The sequence below is a fragment of the Phalacrocorax carbo genome, chromosome 1 (assembly GCF_963921805.1).
Source record: "Phalacrocorax carbo chromosome 1, bPhaCar2.1, whole genome shotgun sequence".
Lineage (NCBI taxonomy): Eukaryota > Metazoa > Chordata > Aves > Suliformes > Phalacrocoracidae > Phalacrocorax > Phalacrocorax carbo.
This window is the reverse complement of record NC_087513.1, coordinates 88,512,849-88,518,848: the sequence shown is the minus strand read 5'-3', so window position 1 is coordinate 88,518,848 and position 6,000 is coordinate 88,512,849.

Below are 6,000 nucleotides of genomic sequence, written 5' to 3'. Positions count from 1 at the left end.
AGCTTAGAACAAGTCTAAGGCAGGAACATCAGCTCCAGTGTGATTTCCACCATGCTTAGAACTGAAGCTCACTCCCACTGGTGAAAACTGGTTTGCTAGCAACACCCTACTCATCCTGCCTGCCTCTTACGCAAAAAAAAATAATAATAAAATAAGGCTAATCCAAGATTCACCTGGCAGGGGATCAGGTCAGAAAGTCACAGAAGTCTTGGGCCTCAGACATGACCTCCTTCCAGCCACCTTTTGGCCATTTCCCCCTGTAAGAAAGGAGCTGGTGCTCACTGCTGGTGGAAAGACTGGTCTACTTCAACTTTCCCTGATCCTTTCTGCTCCACCCATTAAGCAGATCCATGGGGTGTTAAAAACTCTCCGTGAAGACTTTCTTCACCTTGACAGTGGCAACGCTGGATGGGGATCAGCCCGCTGGCAGACGGGGCAGGGCAGCTGGATGGAACAAATCCTCTTGGTCTGTCGGATGTGGCAGAGAGATTGTCAACCTTTTGTAAGTTGGTTTCCCACACACTTTCTAATTATTATTTTTTTTGCGATGGCATCAAGGGGAAAACACGAGGTTATGAATTAGGTACTGTGTCAAGCAAAAGGGGTCCAGGGTAGCATTTCTGAGAAAGCAGCAGACAGACCCTATGCCGCAATGTGTATGGGAATTGAGGGAGGCTGTGACTAAGCTTTCTGGTGGTGGAGGCACGAAGCACCTATCTGGCTCTGGCAAACAAGGATGTTCACACAGATTTGGTCCCAGGACTGAGACAAATGATTTTTGATCCTCTCCAACCAGTTAGGACCATTCCCGTTTTTAGAATAATATCCTAAGGGAACAAGGCTTATTCAGTGCATGTGTTTGTCCAGCATCCCCTCTTCACTAACAATTTTTAAACCACCTGGCAAATTGCAACAAATTTAACAGTGAGCTGAGACTCTCAAGGCTATTAAGTTCCTACAAGCTCCAGCGGCTGGATGGGGAGAGAAAAACCTGAATTGCTCCCTCATTCCAGCATGGGGAAGGAGCATGTGCACAGCTTTTATTAGACATTGGCGAATCCCTCTCACAGGGATGGGATCAGGGAGAATCACACCATATGGCAAACCAGAGGGTCTGCTGGTGGGAAGACAGGGCATCCTAAACTGAGCTGCCCACAGAATTACATTTTTTCTTTACCATAATGTACAAAATGGGGAAGAAAACCCAAAGAACCTGCTTGCTGTTTTTTCTACTTGTATTTTCCATTAGAAACTTGGATTTCATGGGTCCCCATTTTTGATGAGTGAATGACTAATGTCCTCCACGGTTGTCCAGTCCTCCACTGGTGCTTCAGTGAAAAACCATGCCTGGGTGACACACTTCAGAAAAGACTGCAGAGGACTGAGCTCCCCAGGGGCCAGCCGGGGTTTGCCCAAGCCCAAGTGCATGCTGACACAGGATACCAGGAGTTTAGCTAATTTTAGGTAAGGGACTGGTCATGCCAGATGCAGTCAATAAGCCTGCCCGTTCTTTCCTTTCATACCGAGTCTCAGTGTAGGATTTTTATTAAAGGTTTAGCATGACCTGGAACCAAGGGGAAGCATTCAGCCTCTTTGATGCTAATCTGAACCACCAAACCTTTTAAGGTTCACTTAGTGCTACCAGCAACACCCAACCCCAGCAGTGATTAGTGGTCTCCTGGGAGGTATCTCAGCCTCTTAGGATTTGACAGGGAAACAATGAAGTCTGCAGTGGAGCCGAGTTTCAGCTGTGCCCGCCTGCTAAATAACAGGTGGTAAATGATAGTTTCCTTCAATTGTAGCAGTTAGTGACTACTCATGAAGTCATATAATGATCTCACCTCAGTTATTCACCATGTTCTTTCTTCTACCCAGCACAGTGAAGCTGTTTTTCTTTCTAACAACAGAGAATAAAAACAAAAACAAACCCCTTTCTATTAATGCAGATCTAACGCACATGCAGTGCACAACAGAAGCATCCCTTCTTTCTGTCTCTAGCTGCCACATCTGAAGCATTTTTCCATACAAGAGTTGGAAAGACAGGCCACCACCTTCCTTTTAACGTGCTCCCTTGTCACAGGAGGGGCCTGGGACTTGTCTCCCTGGCTGCTAAACGCTCTGCTGCCACGCAAGGACAGCACATCCCTGTTTCTGGATCTTCACAGTCAAGGAAAACCCTTGCTTGTGGCAGACCTTAGAGGCAAAGCCTTCAGTCTGGGCCCCGAGGCCGACAGTCACGTGGAGCAGAGGGTGTTGGTGGGAGATGCTTATCACTCTCTGTTCCTGAGGCTGGTGGGAGCCTGTTGAATGAGAAGGTTCCCACATCCATCCTTAATGGGCCATCCTGGAGCAGAGACCAGCTGGCTGTGTCTTTACCCCCTGTGGGGACAGTTACGGCATGCTGGGGGCCAGCGGCAGAACAAGGTGTTTCCAGGCTCACTAGGAGGAAGAAGAGGAGGCAAGAAGAAGTAAAAACAGAGGGAAGAAAGGCCACCAACCACTTGCACAAACACTGTGGAAAACCACGTCCATGCTAGTGGGGATCCTTGGCAGAGCAGACGTATGTGCTGGCTACCAGAGAAGGGACTGCAATGTGAGGAATGGAAGGGAAAAGGAGTACAATGGGGTTGTGGAAAAATCCTTATGCAAAAGAGAGAATAACAAGAAGAAAGGGGTGCTGTGTAAAGGTGAAAGGAGTAAAGATAGGCCGCTAAGGCTGAAAAGCTGAATCAATCTGCTAAATCAGTGTGAAGCCTCAACGTTCACAAGGACAGCACTGTTGACTTCAGAAACAAAGGCAGAATGGGTTATGAGAAACAGGGCCAGGAAATAGAAGTTATCACCATCCACATTTTGATACCTGTAATATCAAGAAAAAATTAGTACAATTGAGTTCAAGGAAGGAACTAGGGGAGCTGGGAGGGTAAAAAGAGGACTAGTATCTCTGAAGCAACTGACACATGGCCCTGGCAGCAAATATCTCTAAGGAATCTGCCAAGGCAGGAGAAAACCACTCTGTCCACAGAACAGCAAGTGCAGAGATGGCAAGTAGCATGGAGAGGGAAAGGCAGCTGAAGGGAGGGTTGCTGTGGCATTCCTCCACACCCAGGATATAGTATTAATTTATGGCATCAACACAAGATGTTGGACAATGAACTGACATGGTGGGGAGGACAAGAAAATCCTGCAGAAAGAATAGGTTGAGCTTTAGGACTTGAGTAACAGAACATTAAACAGGACCGGTTTTAAGGGCGTACTTTAAGATAGGCTGCAGTGTTGCTGTAAGCCAGGAGTTCATCAGCCAAAGGTAACAGAGAAAGTGGAGCAAGAACAGGAAGAGGAGTGATTGAGAAACAATGCAAATGCAGGCCTGGCATGCAAGGAAACAATTGGTTCTTATTCTTTGTAAAAGCTGGCAAAAACAAATTTTAAAAGCAGAACTATTGTTTCAAACGCAGCTTTGCAGCATCTTTCCATAGATGCGCAGCACCCGATTTAACAACTGCTTAAGTACATCTTATCCTTGACGGGTGCTGATCTAAAGATGCCCACATTTTACACCTATAATACAAGTCAAATGATAGATTTTCCATAGCCTTTAAAGTTATTTTGAGTCAAGGTCATGTACCTAAAAAAGTTACAGATCTCTAGTACAGAATTTTTAGCTAAGCTTTGAAGAACTTTGATAAATAAGCTCACTGCTTTGTTGCCACTAAGAAACTCAATGCAGTGACTGCAGATTGCTTTACCCAACATTTAGAAACTGAGATGGGAAAAAATTTTACAACCCACAACATTTTTTGCTTGCTGTCATTTAAAAGCATTATAATCACAGGCTTCATAGACCCACACGCACCTGCCGTGACATTGTAAACTCCTTAGTCTCTCTGAAGGCTTTGAAAGCCATTCATCGTGGGCTGCTTCAAATATAAAAGAAACACAACTTTCTTTCCTTAAAAAAAAAAAAGATGCCTTTGAAAAAGTTTATGACTAGATGTTTACCAATGACATTTGCATAGAGAAGACACTTATTACTGCATAAAAGATCATGAAGACATTTGTCAGCTTTTTTCACCCTGGAGAATTATGAAAAAAGTTCATGACAAAAGCAACAGGACTTTCAAGTTCAAAAAGGTTGTTTCTGTAAAAAGGGAGAGGAGAAAGGAAAGTAATTGCTGAAATTGTTGGGCTGTCATGTAAAATTCCACAGTCAGGTGGAAACCTCTCAAATCTGGCATGTTCAAGGCACGTTACGATGAGAAAAGAGGGGCAATGGAAGATTAGGTGGGTTTTTTTATCACTCTAACCAGGAGTGCCAACATTGAAGTCTTCTCATAAAACACCAGCTCAGTTTCTGCAATGATTAGTTAAACCCTAGGGTGTACCAGGTTTCTGGGAAGTAGGCTTGGAAAAATACATTATCCTGGCACCTGCAGCACTAGTAAAAGATGACTGGAACAGCCTTTTCAAATGCCATTTCAGCCTTTCTGTTGCCAGGCTATTACTCTGGACTTCAGGAGTTAATGCACTGCATGAACAAAGTTACCACAGACCCATGCCCACCTCCTGTGGTTGCCTGGACCAGGACTACAACTCTTACAGTCATCTGGAGAGCCTTTGGAAGGATGAAGAGGTTTTCCATTGGTGACAAACGAGCCATCTTAAGGATTTTCTGGGTCATGATAACCATGAACCTCCTCATCATCCCAGATATTACTGGAGGATTCATCTGTCAGTGCACTGATATGATCAATGTGAAATAACTATTTGTGAGGCATTTTTCCATATTTCTAACTTGCTACATCCCTATTCATGGAAGTAACATCTGTTACCTTTTTACATGGTGAAGTATGTTCTGCTTCTATCCACAGGCCCTGTATCACACCACCATTGCTATTTAAGTAATGTCAGACCTGAGCAGATATGTCTCATTTTGTCATATCAAAGTATCATTAGGCTTCACCTTTGTCCCCAGAAAGCTGGGGACAACACTTTGATGGTTTAAAAAAAGCATCAGGTGAGACTTACCTTCACTAGACACTTGTGATGTATGGGATGGTATAGAAGGCATATTCCATACATTTGTTGAAAAGCTACAGCTTGTCTGAATAGGGACTGGGATTCAGAAAATCCCATTAAAGAGGATGTTCCCTCCTCGCTCACCTGTTACAGTAGCCACCTTCAGACCCCGTGACAAATGGCATGGATCACCACCTTGTGTTGTACTTTTGACAGGAGACCACAAAGGATGGTGGAAGGTGTTCTCTGTTGGGAGACCCTTGGCTTAGAAGCTGGCATTGGGTTTGAGGAATTATCCATCAACTGTAAGAGAACCCCCCCCCAAAAAAATTAGGTGACTCGTCGCGTGACATAGCAGTGACACTTTTGCTACCCATTTCCAATATGCATATCAAAGGTAGTCACCGTGGAGAGGCAGACCTGCAACTGTGGGAGCTGAGCCCCCATGAAAACCCTGAGCAGAAGGATGCAGCCACTGGGGGACCTCTTTCTTCAAGAGAAATGACCTTTTGGATGTAAAAGCTCAACTGCATAATGGCAAAAGCACCCGCCATTTCCTAAGCCTAGGGGGCACCTCATCTGAGCCTCTCTTGTTTTTGTGTGCACTGCTCAGCCAGGGCTGTGCCTCCCACGGACCACACAGGGACGTGTGCTTTTAACATCCTCACTAGCAGCCTGGCCAGCTCTTAGGAGAGCTTGTTCTTGGGACAGCCACCCACACCATCAGCAGTAATTACACTAACTCCCCCTCCCCTTGCACATTGCACATGCATTTTTCCATGCTGTTGATGGAAGACAAACCCCGCTAATCCCCTACTGTGCAAACGACGTTGCATAGGGGCATTTACATGCAAGTAAACAAGCACAAACTCAGGCTCCTCCTTGCTGCGGGAACATGCTGGCCCTGGGAGACGCCCTGCCTGCCTTTGCCCTCTTTCCTGGGGGGAATTCACTAGCCACCATCCGTTGCTTGAAGTGGGG